The sequence below is a fragment of the Zonotrichia albicollis genome, chromosome 5 (genome assembly GCF_047830755.1).
Source record: "Zonotrichia albicollis isolate bZonAlb1 chromosome 5, bZonAlb1.hap1, whole genome shotgun sequence".
Lineage (NCBI taxonomy): Eukaryota > Metazoa > Chordata > Aves > Passeriformes > Passerellidae > Zonotrichia > Zonotrichia albicollis.
Genome location: NC_133823.1, coordinates 48690587 through 48712204, shown reverse-complemented (window position 1 = coordinate 48712204; position 21618 = coordinate 48690587). Strand labels below are relative to the sequence as shown.

Genomic DNA, 21618 nt, shown 5'->3' with positions numbered 1-21618 from the left:
GTTATAGAATGGAGCAGTGGGCTCTGACTTAGCAGAAGGAGTCAGTTGAGTCATTTTGATACCATTACATTGTAGTCTTCAAACCCTCAGCCTACTCTGCTCTGAAAAATCTGCTCCTCAGAGAAAAGGGGAGAAGAAAAAAAGAAAAAACAAGGCACCGAGCATTTCACAAGAAAACTTGAGAAGCAGCGTGAGATATTTTCCTTCCAGACAACACTGTAGGTCTCATATGTTGTAGACAGAGATGGATCAGTGAGTGTGAGTGGAGAAACCAGGTTTTATTTCTTCTTGAAGTCAGAAACGACCTACAGCATATGAAAACCAAAGCCAACAGGGAAAGCACTCAGGCACTCACAGGTATTAAGAGAAACTGCAGAAGTTACCTTGACAGAGCAATATGGTTGTAAAAACTACAAATACCCCATGGCTGGCTGCTATTTGATGCAACTTTTAAGCACTCTAAGGTTGCATCATGGATGCACAGACTGCAGAGGGCTCACAAGGAACCTGCAGTGACACTGAACATGCAAGGACCACATCCAGGGACTGCCTTTGGCTCTTGTGTGAAAAAAGCAGTGTGTAAGGCTGTGGAAGCAAACTGCTGGGGAAAAAAAATGAGGAGTTAAATAGAGGATTTTTGTGCAAGACTAATTATAGAGGAAAGTTACTTCTAGTGTAACTTGCACCTCACTTGCTTAAGGGGTCACACAAGAAGGATAATTCAGGAGGTATTCAATTATTAAAAGAGAAGAGGATAAATAAGAACTAATTTAGTAAAAAATCAAGATGCCAAGAACAAATGTAATCAAGGCACTCAGGGATAATAGGAGACAAATGTGCTAATTTCCTATACAGCAAAGTTACTGACCTGTGTAATAATAGGAATTGAAATGCACTCTTGAGCATATATTCAGCCTTCTGAGGAGGAATGAAACTTGCTGAGGTCTGCAGGATTGGAATGCTGCTTCATCTCCTATTACCTGTTTAGGAAAGGATGAGTGGACAAAGAGGGAGGTAGAGTGTTATTCTCTGTCAAAAATAATATTGTTTGCTGGAATCACTTAGAGCTCAGAAGCAAACATTTAATGGCTCTTCACAAGCTAATATCCTGACAGGTAGGACAGAGTGCCACAGACCAAAGCCTTGAGCACAAGCTGGTGAACCTCACACTATGAACAAGAAAGCATGCAGGTTACTGAGCCATGCAAAATAAAGGAATCAAAACAAAGTGAAAACAAAGGGAGGTGAGCCTGTGGAGTTGATAGTCATTAAATATAGTTCACAGCAAAGAAGAAATCATTCAATAGTCAAGAAAAAAGGCACCTACATGATAAGCTGTAAAACTGCTGATAGAAGAGAAAAAAAATAAAGAGGAGGAAAAGAGGAAGACAGCACAAACAAGGATCCTCCCTGCTATCACCTTATTACAAAGTTCCATACCTTCTTGGTGATTTCTCATGGGCACCTCCTTGCAGCACTACTTCTCCATAACACAGCCAACAAACTCTATCTCTCTCTTCACCCAGCTACCCCACTCTTTTGTAGCACTCCTCTTCTTACTGGACACAGCTGTGGCCTATTAAGGGCAGGCCTGATCCTAATCTTTGGTGATTGGTACGGGTGCAACTCCTCAGGTGTGAGATTGCCTTCTGCCCTATTCTCTTACGTTCTATCCCTCCACACCTCCCTTTCCACAGATCATTTTGTTGATGTTTGGTTGTCCAGCACATCTCATTGGTGTCCAGCAGTGGTGTGTGAGCATGACAAAGGTTCGGTTGATAATGGGTGGTTCCAGCTCACTGAAATGCATAGAAACAATGGATGAGATGATGGCTGTGTATTCCCAAACTGCCTGGTCATGCTCTTCAGCCTCTGCAGCTGCCAAATGGTGATAGGAACAGGTAACTTCAGTGTCACGTCCTCACTCACCAGCATTTGCCTCCTTGCACCTGAGCCAGCTTGTTTGCACCTTGCCAGAATTTTTGACAGGAACTGCTGAAACGTCTTGCAGTTTCTGCTATTCAGAACACAGCTGTTGCCTAAAAAAAAAAAAAAAGATAAGTTTTGATATTAAAATGTGAACATGGGGAATACTGCTCCAAATCATCATGCAATCAGACTTATACTACTAGCCTGCTCAGAGTGAGCTCTGTGTGATGCTGCATCTCTTTATGTAGCTTCAACTTCAAGTGTTTATGATTTGAGCACATCTGCTCTGCATCTGTGAGCTCTCTGCTTCACATGAGCAGTTTCACAGAGTCATAACTGTGAGGACAGCTTTGATCACACCAATTGGAGGTAAAAAACTGAAATGGAAAAAAATAAATAAAAAGAAAAAAGTTAGAACCCTGTGGCTGGAAATGAAATCACTCCAGCTAAAAATTCAGACATGAGTGCTAAAGTGAAATAATGGGAATAATAATAATATTTAAAAATGTTTCACAAGCTTTGGGAGGAAAGAAGGAAAAGAAAGAAAAGAAAAAGAAAGAAAGAGAGAGAGAAAGAAAGGAAGAAAGATTGGGGAATATAAATTAGAACATAAAACTGTAATAACTGGTAAAGGCATAAGGAAAATTACAGGGAAAGGAAAGTTTTGGATAAAAGTAATGTTGTGCAAATAAATTTGGACAAAGGAATCTGTAAAGAAGTGAGGGTTTTTTGAACAGTAAATTATGTCTATAGAATTGTCTGCAGTAAGAGAAGAGGTTTCTCTTTTGGGCTTTGTAGAGCAGTCAATACGCTGGGATGGCAGCGCATCTAGTGATGACAATGGTGTATTTTCTCTTCTTACAGTGAGTAAAGAAACATTAAAAAACACTATTGAAATCGCATATTTTTATATCTGTAGGTCTGGGTAGCTTGCATCAGAGAGTTCAAAATGTTGTTTGAGCAGGTCTCTGTATCCTTAGCACTGATTTTCAATAAAACTTAAAACTGTAAGCTTGTTTCAGAAAATTGAAGGGCAGCCAGGGCCATAAGAAACTACAAAAAAAGCAAAGTACAGAATTTGATGGGCCTACTGGGCCTTTCAGCTCTAAAGAATGGCCAAAGAAAGGAGGGGTAGTAAAATTATTTCTTATTGCCTAGGAAACATTGAAAATAGGTTGTGTTGGTTAACTTGATATATTGTCTCAATGAAATAATAAATTTGGTTGAAAAAGTAATAAAGCTGATACAAGCACAGAGCCGTCTATAACTTCTGACCACATTTTCAATGGAAATTTAAGTATTACAAAATAAAAAAAATGCACATCAATTGTGTGCTTTTAAAGCTTAAGTGAAAACTCGGTGCATGGATATCTAAATACAGCTGGCCAATGAGCATGATCCTATTTAGCATTTTTCTTAAAGACTTCCAGAGAAGATTGACAGGTGAGATGACACTGTGAGCTGTGAAGGTGATCGCCCACAGCAAGTCTGGCATTAAACCCCAGGGAAGTTGGGCACAGGCCACGTTCCCCATGGCTGAATATGGTGACAGCAGACAGAGACGTGATGAAGGGATCATGCTTAGACTGTTCTGTGGTGTTCCCAAGTATTTCCTCTCAGTGGAGAAAAGACTGAACTGTTCAAACTACAAGTGAATTTTACAAGGAGAATTGCACTAGCTGGACACCATGGATGTGAAAACAAGTAATTTCTTTCAAGAAGGATTTTGTTAAAGGGCAGACAGTATGGGGAAGGAACAAGGGAAGGATGAAAAGACAGAAAATTGTTCTTTATACTGATATAATCAAATAACTGTGCTGGCTTAGATTTATGCAGAGAAGATTAAGGGAATGACTTCATGGAGGTTTGTAAGTACTGACATGAGAACAAAAATCTCCTGATAGAGTGTCCTTCAGTACAGCAGTCCGAGACAGAATAATAAGTGTTGGGTGGAAGCTCAGGTTAGAAGGATCAGATGAGACAAAAAAGATGCATTAAAGACACTGGATCTGCCTTTTGCAGGGGTGTGTTCATGATCCTCAGAAATGTTTAAATGAAATCTGTTTTATAGGGAACAGGACAGACAGGGCTGAGCCCACCCTGAGCACATGTCTAGGGAGCCCCAGCCCTGCTCTCCTGAAGCTGAGCCATTGGGTAGCCAATGTGAATGGCCAGCTGGTCACCAAGGTGTGACCTAACTCTGGTGCTGTGGGCATGGGAGGTAGGAGAGCTACAGCTTCAGTCTCTGCTCCTGGGTCCTCCTTTTTGCCTTTTCCACAAGAAATTCATTTAAAAATCAACTCCATAATTTTATTTTTTTCCATATTCACACATTTTCTAAAGGAGTTGGTGAAACAGAGTCTGGGTTAGGCTACAACATTTATCAAATAGGATTAAGCCTAACCCAGTTACAGCTAATCATGGTAAAAGAGGGAAAAATAAAAAGTGGACAGACTGAACACAACTGGCCTGTGAGTGAAAAAAAAATTAGAAAAACAATTCTAAAGAATAAAATACATCTTCAGTTAGTGTTAATTGTGGAAGTTGCAGGCAGCCCCGACATGGGAATAGACGAGAATCTTGACTCTATGTTTCAGAAGGCTGGTTGATTATTTTATGATATATATTATATTAAAAGAAAATTATATACTAAAATTATACTAAAAGAATAGAAGAAAGGATTTCATCAAAAGGCTTGCAAGGAGAGAAGTAGAATGATAACAAAAGCTTGTGATTCTCAGAGAGTCCCAGCCAGCTGACTGTGATTGGCCATTAATTAGAAACAACCAACATGAACCAATCACAGATGCACCTGTTGCATTCCACAGCAGCAGATAATTATTGTTTTTCTTTTCCTCTGAGGCTTCTCAGCTTCTCAGGAGAAAAAATCCTAAGAATTTTTCATAAAATGTGTCTGTGACATTTAATTTTTCCTACACAGGCAGAATCCTTCCAAACTCTTCCTGGAGAGTGAAAAAGAATGGAAAGTTAAAAACATGAAGATATGTTTCCCTGATGCAGGGATGTCTCACATTAGCATTAATATAAATTACCCAGATGCTTCATAGTCTGAACAGGCTCAGTGCTTAAATGGACTCCACAGGAGCTGTTAGGAGCAAAGCAAACTGCACGAGAGGCTCCTGGAATACTTAATGCCACAGGCTTGTAAGAGATTCCTTTATTTTCTTAGGACCCCCATGTAGGTAAACATGTACCTTGGAAGAAGAATCTCAACATTATTATCTACACACACTGGAGTCAAAGCTCATTTTTTTAAAGGATGGAGACCATATGTAAAACCTACGGGAAACGGGAAATAGAAGATAAATATAAAAATTACTTTTTTAGCTGGGAGATATATTTTTCAGATATGTCAGTTACTGTCCAAAACGTAAAGTGACTCTTTTTTTCTCTTCTAGGTCTTTGTTATGTGGATTTTTTTAGCTCAAATATAATGGAGACCCACTCAAAAACATGACAGAGAGAATTCCATGCTACTGTAGACAAATTATCTCATGCAGCAGATTTCTAGATTGCTAAAATTCTCTTACATGCTTCTGTCTTAAAAACTTGTACTTGTTAAAATTCATGTATTCTGCTTATAAAATTAAATCAGTTGCTTCTCAATACAAATCTGTTATTTCATGCTTTTTTGGAACAGCTGTTTGGAAAAAGTAAATAAGTGAAATGATATATTTTAATTTTATTTAGTTATTCAACCAATAAATGTTCATTGCTTGACTGTTCTTGAATGAATAAATTTTAATTGCAATACTCCCCAAGATATTAATATCATCAGTGTACTAGAGCAATAAACTTCATAGACAGAACTACTAGCCATTATTTTACATGATATTTTAGTTACTTTTTTAAATATTAATGAATGCAAATGAACAAAGTAATTTTTTTTTGTAACTTCCATCACCTACACAGTGTCAGGAAACATATTTCATCCGATAAACTCAAAAACTGATTTGTGCTACAAGAAGATGTGAGCCAAGATCTATAACCATCTAATGTTGCATTTCTTACTACTTTTTACTCCTATAAGGCAGCTGGAGTGCGAGCTCAGTGAAATCTTCTTGGCTTCACAAGCTCCTGTGTTGGCAACAGAGGACTGAATTTCATCTTGTTATTTTAATTTCAATCGAATCAATTAATGTTGGTTTTACAAAAATTCATCCATTGATTCCCCCTTCTCAACTCCTATCCTTGCTGGAGTCATAAGGTTTGGTTTTCCTTCCATGAGTTAGGAATGCTGGCTCTTCCTGATGCTGAGCAGGTAGAGATGTTCAGTGAGGGCACTATGAATGCTACTGAACATCCTGAGCACTGGAACAGATCTGTATATATCTTAATTTTAAAATTACTTCTTAATCTCAGCCTTTTTATATCCTTGAATATTTCTGTAGAACTTAGCATAAAACCTGTCTTGCATAAAGATAGTCTCATGTGTATTTTCAGGATTGGGGCCATAGAGAATAACCCAAATCACAACATTATTTTTAATTACACTCTACTATATGAATAAGCCCTCACTAGTCATGATCAATTTTAGATGAAGTAAAACATTAGTTCAAGTAAAAAGCTCATCTACCATTGCTGCACTGGAGTTGTTTTTCAATTAAGGAAATATTTGATCCATTAAAGTGAATGTTAAATATGATGTGGATATCATAAACACACAGTACTACACTGAAAAATTCTTGCAGAAAATGAAAGTTCCCTTTCAGCTCCAAGGGTGTAAAAGATTTACTAGCAGTTTAGAGAGCTCTTATTGAAATTGACTACAAATTTCCTTCAAATGTAACTTAGGTTGTTTCTATTTTCTACTGTGAAAATTCAAATATGTGTTGCAGGTGAGGACAGTGTATGTGATCCCCTCTAAAAAGAAAGCTCTAAAAAGAAAACTAGGCTCATTCTTCTGATAAAGTTCTTTCCCTCTGTCCAGCCACCACCCCCAAATGTAAAGGCATGACAAGTTCCAGCTCCGCCTTCCATACCCAAATCTGCTCCTCTGTGAGGGAGAGGCATTTCCACACAAAACAGATCTACCTCTGCAAGCCATGCTGCTGCATATCCCACTGTAAGATGCATTTAAGATATGTTTTTTAGACTAAATGCTTCTATTACCCTGAATTTCTCTATTGAACTCTCTTCTTTGAGGGCAAAAATGTCAGACTTGCAGAAAAGTGTCTTCAGTGGGAAATTCATCCTGCATTTAGGAAGCCCAGGGCAGTTAAAAGGAACCTTGCAGAATACTTGGCAATTCAACTTGTGTTGCTTCATATTTTCTCACAGCTTGCTGAGAATCTGCCTTTTTTTAACTGATCAAGCTACTACCAGAATCAAAATTTTTGTCCAGATCCTTCAATACAAAGACAGAAAAAGGACAGCTTTGAAACCTACCAAGTTTAAACCTTACAAACCCACAGATTAATATAGCTTGAAAGCAGTTTCTGGACACTAATTAGTTCAACCTCCTGCTCACAGCAAGGCCATATTCAAAGGTGGATCATCTTGTCCAGATAAATTTTGAATGTCTCTAATGACAAAGATTTCACCTGGCAGTTAGGTTCTATGGATACAAAGTTTTAGAGAAAAATATTATATTTTATTAGACCAGCAGATATAGCTGAAATAAACAGAAAAACTTTCAAACTCTTCAGAACTGTGTGGATGAACTGGCATTTTGGGTTAATCCAGCATTGTTAAATACATGAAAACCATCATTAGCAAAATGAACTGAACTGAACAATAGTACATGAACTATCAAACTGTTGTCTTGAGATAAAAATTAGTATTTCAAGGATCAAATCAAGGTTTTGAATCATGCTCAGACCTTGCCAACCATGCAATAGCACTAGAAGGAGGGTGATGAAAAGCTTTGGAAATCAGCATTTTTGATGACAGACAGGACTGGAGTTCCAGTACTGAAGGACTGCTGTCTCTTGCTCCCCAGTAGTTTCCCTCTGGTAGCAAAGGACAGCAAGATTTCAGAACCCCTCCTGCTGCTGTCTTGTGTCAGTAAATATAACCCCTCAATATATCCCCTCAGCTGCCACCACATTGAGAGCTGAAGGGAAACTCTGTGAAACTCACTGCATGATGTTCCATTGCATGTGAGATTCTGTGTGCACTCAGATTCTGTATTCACTGCAGCAATCTGAATTGCCTCCATCATTAGCATTCAAGTGGTTATTCCCTAGTTTTGCCACTTTAATGCACCATTCTGCAGAATTAACTGCAATTCCATAACGAGGGATGCTAAGAACCTCTGGAATTTAGACTACACTAAGTAGTGCAGGGCCCTGCACAAGGGATCAGACTGCTGGAACTCCACTGAAGTCCATGGTCTTACTAACAGTTCTTACTGAGAGGGCAAAAATGCTAAACTGTAATTATAAATACCTCTCAAATGCTGTGATTTCTAAACTCTGTGTTTATTTTTCTGGAAGGGGAAGATGCTGATTTACAGAAGGGGAATTTGGAAAATTTAATCCCTCAAAATTAAACCTTCTCCAAAGTACATATTCCTATATTTCCAAGGCAGTTTAATCAGGAATGAAACAGTAGGAAGGTGTTTCTTAGAATGGGAATGCTGACAAATTACTCAGTTAGGGAGTCAGACTGATACAAGGTGGGGACTCTCACTGTGGCTTTACAGCTGCTCTGCAGAGGCCGTGGGATGGCTGGTGTGCAATGCTCTGAGCACCCAACATTGCAGAGTTGTAACGTGAGATCCTATGGTAAAAGGAACATGACTAACCCATCAGTGTGTTTAACTCCTAGCAGTGAAAGATAATAAAACTGTCTTTTTCTCATGTTTTTTTTTAATTTTTTGATTTATCTATCAGGCTGTGTGTGCAGGGGACAGCTGGATGAGGGCTCCAGGCTGTGGACTCCTGAGGGATTTTGTATCCATGTGTATTTCCGTGTGCCCAGATAAGAGCTTAGTCACAGACATGGCCTGTAAAAGGTGGCTTCAGATGATGAAGTGTCAATGTCTGCGGCCTTTCAAGCAGCCCTGGGATCTTCTTTCAGTCAATGGGCAGAATTTGTTCTGCAGATATCAATTATCCTAAAATAGACACCCATATTCAGTTAGATAAATTTCCTTCCATTTGGCAGAAATTGGATTTTAGGACGACACAGACATAAATGTCTATGTCATGGATATCTTAAGATAAGTGAATTTCCCTAAGCATTCGTGTTGTTATACACCTGTTAATACAAATGGCACCCAGTTTGCATCCTAATTTAGCATTCCATATCAGGACTACAAACCAATGGTACCATCCCAGTGTAAAATAATTATAAGAGTAAATTCAGGCTGATTCAGGCTTACCTCTTACCTGGGGTGAGATATTTTCAAAGTCATGAAGAGAAGGACTGACACATGCCTTTAAATAAAAATTTTGGGCCATATTTCAGTAAGAAAAAATTACTTTATTCAGTAAAATTCTGTCCCAGTGGATGAAATATCTGTGAAGATTGAACACAATGTGTTATTTGCTTCATGTTTAATAATTTTCATTCAAGCTATCAGTGTTAAAAATGTTCTGTAATACTACTTTCTGACAGAAACATAAAGTTCCAGAAAGAAATTCATATTAGAGGCTTGAATCTGGAACTTCCAGTTAAGTCCCCCTAATCCTGGAGTTCTCCCTAACATGTGACAAATCTTTCTTGTTCAATCACAAGAAATTTTGAAACACTTGGATAACAATAAAAAAAAGAAAAATTGAAACCTGAGTATTTCTGTTAAAATGAGGTATTTTTTCTGCTTTCTCCAGTTTAAATTTATTGTATTTAGTATTTATGCATTACCCAGCTACAAAGACTGATCTCACAAACAGCTGGAATTCTTTAATGCTCATCCTAGAATCAGACAGATTTATTAAAATGAAAATATTACTGCAAAACAGAGGATGTCTTTCAGATAATAACTTTTCTCAGATCCTGTACAGAGATAGAATTTTCTAATCCATTTAAATGATACTGGTCTGGTTTCAGGCACTGTCCATATGGCACTTGTAACTGTAAATACTGCTTTGATCTTTCTTTTCCCTTTATAATTCCAATGTTGGAATCTGGCTTGGTATTTAAATAATTTTCATCTGCCTTCTCTACTTGATATCAGTCCATGGGCAAACATTTCCAGTAGTAATGATTGTGAGCCAGCATTTTGTGTACTTTGTCCAGGTTTATAATAAATTACAAAAGTGCTTTTCCAAGGAATCCCCCCAGTATGATTTTCTCTTGCAGCTCAGGTTTGCACTCTCTGATGGCTGTTTCCAAACCCCAGGGAAGCCTGTGGCTACACCAAGCTCAGGGCAATGGCTTTGAGTGCTCATTTCCCACCAAACACTGGCTCAGTGTTCACCACAGCTGCAATGATGATGATGATCAATTAAGTAATGTACGTGCTTTAATCATTGTAATTAATGTAATGTAATCAACTGCACTAGACAGTATACTCACTGAAAAACAAACAAACAAACAAACAAACAAACAAACAAAATAAAGGCAGATCATGCCCCAGTGAGTTTATAAACTTACAGTAAATCAAAAGATTGCAAATAGATATTAACAGGTAGGAAAATCTTTAATGAGTGCCTCCAGTGCATCAGCAGCATAATTGCTCCCAAATTACTTTTTTTCTTATTATGAAATTCAGGTGAAAACCATTGAAAATCAAGGTGAAATATCAGCCTGCAGAGTTCACCTACTCTATCCCCTCCCAAAGGTAGAAACCTCCATATTTATGCCATTTCTACCTTTACCCAGACATATGGACTGTGTTGCATTTACTACAGCTGAGCAACCAATCATAGAGTTTTATTCACTTTATTACTGCACACTTTCTCTTGATATTTAATATGAACTTTACATCCAGAATTCATCATAGAGATGAGAAACAGATTTTTCCATTATTCTAGACAGAAACTTTTTGCAAGCCCTATAATGACTTGACTTGGAAGGGACCTTAAAGATTCCCAGGTTTCAGGCCCCCTGCCATGGGCAGGGACAGCTTCCCCTAGATCAGGTTGTTCAAAACCCCATTTAGCTTGGTCATGAACACTCCCAGGGCTGGAGGACCCACACCTTCTCTGGGCAGCCTGCACAAGTGCCTCATCACCCTCAGAGTCAAGAACTCCTTCCTATATCTAATCTAAACCTGCCCTCTGTCAGTGTAAAGCCATTCCCTCCTGTCCTACCACCTTGTTCCCTTGTCAAAAATCTCTCTCTACCTCCCTTGTAGGCCTTTTAGGCGCTGGAAGGTGCTCTTAGGTCCCCCCAGAGCATCTCTAGAGGCTGAATCCAGCCCTCTGGGCACCTTCCTGGCCTCCTCTGAACTCACCCCAACAGGTCCATGCCCTTCTTCCCCTGGGGGCTCCAGAGCAGGATGCAGTATTCCAGGAGGGTACATTTAATAAATTACCAGAGTCATGCAGCATCATACAGCTAATGCACCATTTGTCACACTCACAAAGATGTAAAGTACTTTCACACATTTGTTTTAATTTGGGAACTGAATGCTTTCAGAAGTCATTCTCAGAAGGAAAGGTAAGACCCCAAAGGAATCCCAAACCTTTGGAATTATATAATTGAGTAAAGCTTTCATCTCCCTTACTGTGTTAGTGTGACAGGGGTAAAGTGTCTTACCAGAGCACATTAAATAATTTTTTGAATCTGGATAAAATATGAGATATGTCTTATCATGCATTATGATCAGGAAACCAAACTGCCTGGAGTTACCTTAAAATATTCCTATGCACCTTCATCAATCTTATTTTGTAAGTATTATACCATTTTTCAAAATTTCTGAGCTTTGGTTGGAGTATCAGTAAAGTCTAGAATCTCATCCATTTTCTCTGCAAATTATTGTGACCAATGCAAATTCTGCACTGGAGACACTCAAAAAAGTATTTTGGGTTTATTAGAAATGATTGAGTCCATGGCAGGCACAAATGTTAGAGTATTAAAAGACAAAAAATATTACGTGAATTTTAAGAATATCCCAAGCACACCCAGACACACCTAAAATCACTTGCTTGGAACAATGAACAGATCAGGAATAACAGTGCTTAAAACAAGGAATCCAGGAAAAAGAATAAAAAGTATTCCATTAATTTATTTGAGCTTTACGTAAATGTTCAGGGTATTAGAGTTGCAAACCCCTCAACAGAGTTCTAGCCAGCACCTTGTTCATGGACATAAATCTACAGCTGTTTCCTTAAAGCAAAGCCCTTTCTCCTTTATTCCCTGCTGGAGGGCAGTGAGTGCTGGGTGCTGCCCCAGCCCAGCCTGGGGGCTTTGGGCTGTGCTTGCACTTGTGTCTGCCTCACTTGTCTCCTCTCCCCTTCTCACCATTGCTCAGCACATCTATTTGGAGCAGAACTAAAGTGTTTGCTCTCCAAGTGAACCCAGAGGAATGCAGAGGGAATGAAAGGGCCAGCAGGACTCCACTCTGAGCAGTGACTGTGCAGTGCTTGAGGCTCTTTTCTCTTACTTTCTCCCATAAATTATATAATAAAATTATTTGTTTTTAAACTTCCCAAAGAGTTGGGGGTGGGGCAGTGGGATCTGTGGGTGCTCACTAGTGATGGAGGGTGTTGTATAGAAAACATTTTTTCGTATGTAATTTAATCACTTCAGAACACTGATTTCCATTAATCATCCATTTCTCCTGCTCTCAGCTTCTTTCACTGGAGTTTTCCTTCCAGTCTCCCAATTTACCAGACTAACTCATGGCTAAATCCTAAAATGTATTTTTTCATCTTATCTCCTTTTCCTCATTTCACTCCTCTGTCCTTTGAATGATGGGTTCAAAGGAAATACTGTAATCCAAAGAAGTTATTTTAACTTTTTGGAGGATCTCTCTTCTTGTTTACACACCTCATTGCAATTCCTGTCTGCCTTCTGGGCTGCCTGTACTGGATGTACCACCACATACCACTGATTCCTTGGATCCTTCAGGAGAATTTGTTTATTTGGGCTATTTTGTTGCAGCTGAATTCATTTATCAAAGACAAATGCTAACCCATAGATTAACATTTGTTAAGAATTTCCTGGGCCTGAAATTGATATTTCTGATAAAATGATTAAGGAAAAGAAAAGATGTTTCATGATGCTACGAAAATGCAAATGTTAATTTTAGCAGATCTAAGATCTAAAGCTGAAATGAAATAACATTTTAGATGGCCAAATTGAATGAACTGAAAAATACACCATCCGGAAAACATTCCATCTGACTCCCAATTGATATCTTAACTAAATAATTTTAGTAAACAAATAAGACACAGAATTGAAACAGATTGAAAGGAAAGGAAAATATCCCCATACTTTTATGAGTTACAGCCTATATCAGAGAAAAGCCATAATTACTAAGAAAATCTCTCATACTCATCAAATGACTGGAAGATCTGGCAAAAAAATTCTTGATATTCCCCAAGTAACTTCCGCACTGCCATAGAAGGGGGATATTTTCCATGCTTGGGCTATTATGCAGTTATTTCGTTGCCACTTTGGTTTTTCTAATCCTCTGATGAACTAACTCCTTTGCAAACACTGTGGTTCCAAAATCCTTCATAGTTAAAGAAACAAAAAAGAAGGCCCACTTTGACATCTCAGTGAAACTTTCTGTGATTGCAATGAATTCTTGAAGAAACCTCACTGACTGTCCTCATTTCCCACTGCCAGCACCTTGTCAATGTGCAAGCCGTGGATTTCCATGGCCCCTTACAGCAGGATCATCCACTGCATGCACTGGCATTGATCATGCAGTCTGTGTCCATGAAATTATTTTATTTAATTTTACACTAGCTAAAGAAATTTTCTGTAACTTCAAGCTTTGTTTCATTATTTGAAAAATTGAGAACTATTGACTACAGGCTGGCAGATAACCTGTTGACATTTTTAGCTGCCTTTTTTGTGAAACTGGTGACAGCTTTCTCTGTTGAGGCTGAGATTCTTTACTATTTAAATTTTCCTCAGAAGGGAAAAGGGATTTTTCTCTCTGTCCCTAAACTGCTCATCTCTGCCCTGATAATTCTTATTCCCTTTACAAATATATATATATGTATGTTTGTGTAAAAGACAATGCTTGATGAAGAAAGTGGATAATTGTCTTAGTCTGGCAAGATGGTTGGTGTTATGTACCTGGTTTTCCTCTGGGATGATGCACACCATTTAGGGAGTTTTCTTTCCTGAAATTAATGGATGTAGCTGAGTCACCTAATTTTAATTTATTTCTAGTTCACTTGTAAACAATTTAGAGCAAAAACAAGGTCTGTATTCTGGTGTTTGTCCTACGATCCCGAAGGCCTGATCTGCTGGTACTGAAATGGGAAAGTTTCTCTCTCTCTCCCGCAGTCACACCCACAGCATCACAGCCCAGTGGAAGCTCCCATGGAAGCTTTTGTCAAGCAGGGTGTTTTTCCTCCGAGGGAAGTTCCAGCCAGACCTTCTGGGAGCAGAGACCAGCCCTGCCTCTCCATGGGCAAAGGCAGAGTGATGGAGTGAACATCCCACAGGGCAGGGGCCTCCCACACCCACACAGCTGGATCGCACAGCTGGATTGCACAGCAGGATCACACAGCTGGATCGCACAGCTGGACCGCACAGCTGGATCTTTCCAGCCTGGAGCTGATCCCTGCTGTGCTGAGCCCCATTCCTGTGGGAGTGGCAGCAAGGGTTGCTGATGGAGCCCAGGAGCTAAACGGGGCAGAGCTCCAAAGGGAGAGTGAGAGAGCGCAGGAGGAATAAAAAACAGCTCTTCAACAGGAAGGGTTTGGCTGCTCCCTTCAACATCAACCCATGTGCAATATATTCTGCTCTTGGCTGCTTTAGTAGCCCAATACATCAAACCTATCAACCTTTGCTTTTATTGGAGATCTTTGCTAGAATTATTTTCTTTAATTATATTTTTAATGCTTGACCACTGAGAAGGATGAAAAGAACAAGTTCACTGTCTCTCACTGCCTTCCTCAATGAAGCTGATGAAGACTTTTTCCATTTTTATGGTTTAAAAATTACTTAATAAATCTTTATAGACTGAGGCACAGTAAAACCTCTAGCTCTCTTTTAGGCAGGAAGAAAGTCCACATATATGAGGATAAATTATTGATTTTAATACATCTCACTTCTCACTAAATAATGTTAGCACACTATTCAGAGAAATATTGGAATAAAAAAGAATGGAGACCCATTATAATATTACATATTTTTTTTCTGATATATTTAATAATCTTTTTGCCTTCCACAGGATGAAATAAAAAGTACTTTCAGAGGAGAACCTTGATGATAGGTAAGTGGTAGGACAAAATTATGTTTCCACCCTGAGTCTTTGGTAGACAGATTTAGTGCAAACATATACTTCTTTCAATTTATCCTATGCATAGCAAAGAGATTTTTCAAAATATGATATTAAAGGGACAATGTACCAAGGAAGTGGCAAGTTTTGTAGTGACTTCTGAAAGGCTGACTGCAATATGCTTTGCTAGAAGAGCATAGTTAAGAATCAAATATTCACAAAAAATTTACAGTAATTTATATTTGGATTTAGTGAACATCCCTCCATTTTAGGTGCAAAGACAAAATCATTATATTTTCCAGTGTAGTACCTGCTGAAATAGCCATGGTTTCTGAGGTTATTAATATATGTGGTCTCATTTTGATGTTTATTAACTAATTTTTAACTATTTTTAAAGAACTTGATATTTTTTGAGAGACTTTTTCAATAGATTTTGGTGAACAAGATAAAGTAAAAACTGCCTCTTTGCTTTTTCAGGCAATTTCAACTAAAATGAGAATTTTAAAAATTCCATAGTTAATTTCTACACACGCTTTCACTGATGATACCATTCCTCCTTCTTCCTGAGAGAGCATGTGCATTTTCTCATTCACATCCAATTGCACATAGACTGTGTTTTGGATTTGGTGGTTTGTTGTTTTTTTTTTAATTCTTTGGAAAGGAAAGGAGGAAGAGAATTCTCCTCTGCTCATCCCTTGCCAGGCAAACTTCTACAGGTGAAAACCCCTGGGCAAGGAAGGTGATGTTCAGATCCCTGGCTGAAAGGCTTCTCTTTGAGAGCAAAAAGTAGCTTAGCCAGGGGACTAAAGGCAAGGAAGCAAATCTTTCTGAGTAACATCTGGGGAGGCCAAAGGAGAAGATGTCTGGAAGTCACTTCTTACATTAGGATCCTTGCATTAAAAAAATCCATTAAAAGTCTTTGAGGCAGGGAACAGAACTCAAAATAGCACCTTATTCTCCAGATGACAGGCAACAAAATGGTTACTGCTCTGACAGAAAGGTATTTACCTAAAAGAAACCTCTGCCAGGGAATCAGGGCACCAGGTACCTCAAAACCTCAAAGTAAAGCTAGAAATGAACTGGCAATCATTGATTTTAACTAATAAAATTCAAAATGTATTTACATTCTACCATCCTTTAGAGGTAAGCAGATTTGGACAAATATTCCTGATAGAAAATCAACAATACTGCTGCGGTCTGCAAGAAAATGTTTCCACAATGTTCTGAAGGAAATCATTGAAATAAAACTTCCTTATACAACCAAAAAAAAAATTTTGAACCTTTCAAAAAAGAATGATATACTCTGGACTTGAGGCTTGATTTATTTGCCTGAATTTTGGCAACAAAGGCCTGAACATAGTGCTTGTGTAGTACCTGCAGGTTAAGTAGGATTTGGTCTGGCATTGGCACTGACAGTAAATATCCAGAGTTAGACAACTGAACTGAGCCCTTTGTCTTGTCCTAATTGAAGATAAAAACAACAACCGAAAAGTCTCAAAATATGTTAGGAAATCAACATTCAAAATTTTAACTCAGCAGTAGAAAATAAGGACTTTTCATTGGGAAGGTGACTGATTTTTTACTTTAGTCAGCTGCTTTCCACAGTATTGAAAGATACAGATTAACATAAACATATTCTTTGATTTGCACAGTAAGGACCAGGCTAAACACATAGTTTTACAGTAGGAAAATCTCTCTTATTGCCAAACATACTATAAAGACATTGCATGAATACCTCCACATCTACTTCTCTTGTCTGCCATGCTTTTCTTTCTCCTGAAGAAATAAACTGTCCAGATCATGTTAAAGAAATCTTTCTTCTTAGTGACTCCAAGCTTAAAACACCTTTTTCAGTAAATGCAACTATCAAGGCACCATTTATTATAGATACATGTTGACATTAAAATGCCAACAATTAAACACTGAAAGAACAAGAATTTGAATGAAACTGGCTCATAAAGGGTGCTGCTCTCTATCTTCAAAATATTTTCCAATTATTTACCAATAAATTCAGAGGAGTTATTGTTTTATCCTTCATTTTTTAACATGAATGCAGGAGATCCATAGAAAGGATTATGGTTTTACCCAAAGAAACACCAGAGTTCCAGGAATAATTTATTTGTGCTTATTTGTAGCTATTACCAATTCTGAGATTCTTTATTTTTGATAACTCACAGATTCATGTTAATGAGTGTAGGATCCCTCTACAACATTGATTATATTTACTCACATTAGAAATGCATTGCTTTCTTTGTTGGTCAATACTCATTTTCCTGAAACTTCAGATTTTATTATCTGATTAATTCTCCAAGCACCTTAATGTTTTCCAACCCAGGAGTATTGAAAACTCATAAAACAAGTGTTTGCCTGACCTTATGTTATCAGGATTAAATACTAAAGATACTTGAATACCATTCTATTATCTTCCAGGTATTGAAATCATAAAGTACAGCCTGCTGACATTTTCACTGGTTTGTTATTCAGTGTCTTCCTTGTGCCTTTTGAAATATGACAGAGTGGGACACACTCAGCTGAAACTCACTATCAGCTTCTTGAGCCATCCATAGTAATACACTTAACTTGTCATGACTATTCTAAAATATTTCTCTTTATTCCTTTTAATGGTAGATATAGATCTTTCCAAGCTGGTCACCAACAAGAAGCACTTGAAATATGTTACTTTAAGGCAGTATGTCAAGAATATTGGAATGAACCTGCAATAAAAAGATATGTTGGAAATAAAAGGAGATATGGCAACAAAAATGGCAATCTGACTCCTGCTTTTTAACAGTGAATGTAAAATAGGGGTAAGGGTTCTTCATTTCAGTAGCAATCAATTCATAAATACATAGACAGGAATCATTAGCATTTGCAAACAAACATTGCCTCTTTTCCAAGGAGCTGAGAACCTCAAGTGCAATGAATGATGCTTTTCATATTCCAAATCAATATATTATTTATATCTGTTTTGTATTTGGTTCCAAAATCAATTAGGATTTCAATACCATTAATATTATTACAAGGGTGCATGCTCAGTCACAAAATCCTTACTCTGCTCTTGAAATAGTTATTTTAAGTCTCAAAGCTAAAAGAGAAGGTAGCAATCCAATATAGAATTTATTAGTAATGGAATGGTCACAAGACTGTCTAGAGGAATTCAGGGCAGAGGCCATTTTATTTTTCTTATACACATGGACTATTAAATATTCTTAGCAATTACTGACAGTTATTAGAAAGCCTAAATCAGACATATCTTCTGTTGCAACCAGCAAGCATTAGGGGATGATCTCCAACATCAGACAAGTCAGTGCACACCCCTGTTCCCTTCTGGGAATTACAAAATGAACTGCAACCAGCTGACTTTACCACTCTTCTGTCCCTTTAGTGCTCTCCTTGTGTCTTTTAAAATATATGTCTCAAATTCAACCAAAATTCAGTGGTATTTAGGTTTTGCAAATTGTCCTGGTTTAGGGAAAATCTGGGAGAAAACCTCTAAAGGAGTTCTTCCAGAAAGCAGATTTAAGCTACCCCTCCCCTCACTGGTTTGGGAAAAATATTTCCTTGGAGAAAAGTGGAAAAAACCCTGTTTATTTAACAGGCAAAGCATTCACCAGCACAAAAAATGAACAGTATTAAACAACAAAACCTCTCAGTGCTCTGAAGAGATGACAAATTTAGAAAGTCATCTTTGTGGGCTGTAGCTTGGCTCACTCTGTTATCAGTCTCTCTGATGGAATGTAACTTCTTGGGCCTGGGGGGCCACAGTGTAAGCTTCTGGTGTTTTTCTGGGTTTTTAGTCCAGAGCAGGTTTGAATAGTTTCAAGAAAAGGCAAAAAAAAAAAAAACCTACAGTCTGGGGAATTTCACTGCCTCAGCTAGCAAAAAATTAATTAAAAGTAAAGGAGAGCTTTCTCTCGCTGTTCATTCCGCAGACAGCACAGTCCAGGAGCAGGAATGTGGAGGAGTGAGTGCCGCGTCTGAAAACAAACTCCACACTCCTCCTCTCCCCACACTCCACTCTCAGAATCAGTCTTAAAGGTGCAAAACTTATTTCTGGGCTAAACAGATGAATGGGGATACAGTTCACCATCATAAAGTCACCCTAGGACACAAACAGAGTCTCCAGTACTGATCTCCAGCATTACACTAAGGATTAATCTTTGCTGCTTTGCTATTCAGCCATGAACTCAGCCTAGACAGCAAAAGCTTCCACCTGCACCCTGCAAAGAAGAAGCAGACATAGTCTGGATCTGCCAGCATGCAGCAGCATTCTGGGGCCTCTGCTGCTGGTTTGGGATCAGGAACCTGCCCAGGGACACCCTTCAGCTCTTTGGGATGAAGCAGGGCCCCAGGCACTGCTCTGCATCCTGTCTAGGAGGGGACACTGTTGGGGAAGAGGAAACAGGAAAGCCTTATAAATATGATTGTCTGGCAAAAGATTTTGAGAATATAGAAACTATAAGCAAGATTGAAATGAAAGCAAGCTTTGAGATACCTTAGTTACTGAACAACTGGAAAACAATGGTGTGGCCAAGCTGAAGGTAATCCCCATTTGATGAAACAATACCCTCTGCCTGCAGACAAACCAAAAGGTCAGAGGAGACCTTACTAGCTTAGCAGAAGGAGTCCAAAAAGTAGTTTTTGGAGTTTAAAATGTAACAGAGTATAGTAATGTAGTGATTTTTATAGGCTGTATGTAAATGCTATAAGATTTGTATCTTGTACTAGATTGGTTAGTGAGAATCAGAATATTCAGCACAGAAGAAGATTTATTGTATTGTAATGGGAACCTCGCTCTCTTACCCTTTTTACTCCTCTTATGCTCTTGCTCTCTTACCCTTTTGCTCTCTTGCTCTCTTACTCTCTTACCCTCTCACCCTCTCTCCCTCTCTCTTCTCTCGGGCCTGCTTCGAGCTGTGGCTGGCAGCTCCCAGCAGGGCCCTGTGCCCAGGCCCTTTGCAATGAGCCACAGTTCCATGACCTGGCTTCAGGGATCTCTCGCCTCTGTCCCTCCCGACTGTGCTACCCCCGTCAATCCTACAGCACACGTGGAGTGTCTGTGCCCACCGTGGGCAGCAGGAACTGAGCAGTAGCAGAGGCCCCTCAGACAGCCCAGCAGAATGCACCAGGGTGTTATCAGCAGAAAAACAGCATGGGCATCGTTACTGACCAGTTTGTCACTATGTGGAGCACACAAAGGGCTTTTCTCTCCTGTCACTTACTCCAGTATGAATCCTGCTGAACACTGTCAATTTTGAGTAATATTAACCTGAAACAAATGTCTATATCAAGCCTCTTTATGTACACTGAAAGACAGGGCTTTGTTGCTGTAATTACATTTTTTTAAATATGTGAGTTGCATAAATCTCATAATCATTTCCTCTGCCTATAATGCTTGTAATCTGCAGTTCAAGAAGATTCCTAATTAATATTAATTCCCACCCTGTGCACAGTGTGTTTTGGCAAGTAATTAGGTCTGAAGGGATGGCCAAACACACTGATCTTCAAATACTGAACAATTTAATTACAGGCTTGTTTTCTGCGTGGAGCTGCCTGAGACATAGGTTTAGAAGAGAGCATCAGAGAGATCCAGCTCCAGAGGCTGGCTCTGGAGTCAGAGCAAGGAACGCTGCAGGAGGGGAGCAGGGCAGGCTGATAAAGCCTTTTTTCCCAAAACTAGATTCCAATGGAAGCCAGTATCAGCGCATGTGAGTGACTACCTGGAGGCTGCTCAGTCACACTGCTGAGTTTGCTGCAAATGCCTTCCTGAGAGAAGCTGACTGACAGCTGCAAACAGAAAGCAGCCACTCAAAAGGAAGAATGCATTAAATTTTAAAGGGGTTCAACAACAAAGAAGCTGCCTTTGTCATGGATTTGCAGAATAATTTCGCATGACTGCACATGAGAAACTACCCTCTTTACTCTTTAAGAAGTTAAGTCCTTTCCTAGATATTTCTAATGTTTTTCTTAGCATTTTTTACTCATTAAGATAATGCTGAGGTCACTTGTAAGCACAAGTTACTCATCTAACAAGGAGGAAACATCCCCTGTTCCAACCTATCACTAATTAGCAGTTTCTTTGATGCCACATAATGGGATCTTCACTGATAGGGGGAGCTCTGAACCCTCCACCCATTCTTTTTAACACATTCTAAAGAAATTGTGAAAATTAACACCAGTAAAATCACGTTGCACATCTCATTCAAATTTTCAGAGATGAAAGAGAATCCAAGTTGCTTCTGCTCAGTCAGAGGTGCCAAAAGAAGAGCTCCAAGTACCAGAACCGAATTGCTAATTTTTCAATGACATAAGTGATAAAGAGTGTTAATATAGGCAAATAGTTAAATGTGTAATGATTAGTAACAAATGCT

The 21618-nt window shown here is 38.7% G+C and overlaps 1 long non-coding RNA gene across 3 annotated transcripts in view; it reads right to left on the bottom strand.

Moving 5' to 3' along the window:
- Positions 1 to 21618, bottom strand: part of LOC113459121 (uncharacterized) — a 29405-nt gene that overhangs the window by 4977 nt on the left and 2810 nt on the right. For 2 of the 3 annotated variants that reach the window (XR_012580488.1, XR_003380006.2), the window contains 2 exons: positions 1930 to 2039; positions 869 to 980 (listed from right to left, as the gene is read on the bottom strand). This is a non-coding gene — a long non-coding RNA (uncharacterized LOC113459121). Of the gene's footprint in view, positions 1 to 868; positions 981 to 1440; positions 1800 to 1929; positions 2040 to 21618 lie in introns of all 3 variants that reach the window. The other variant, XR_012580489.1, reaches the window with a different exon arrangement.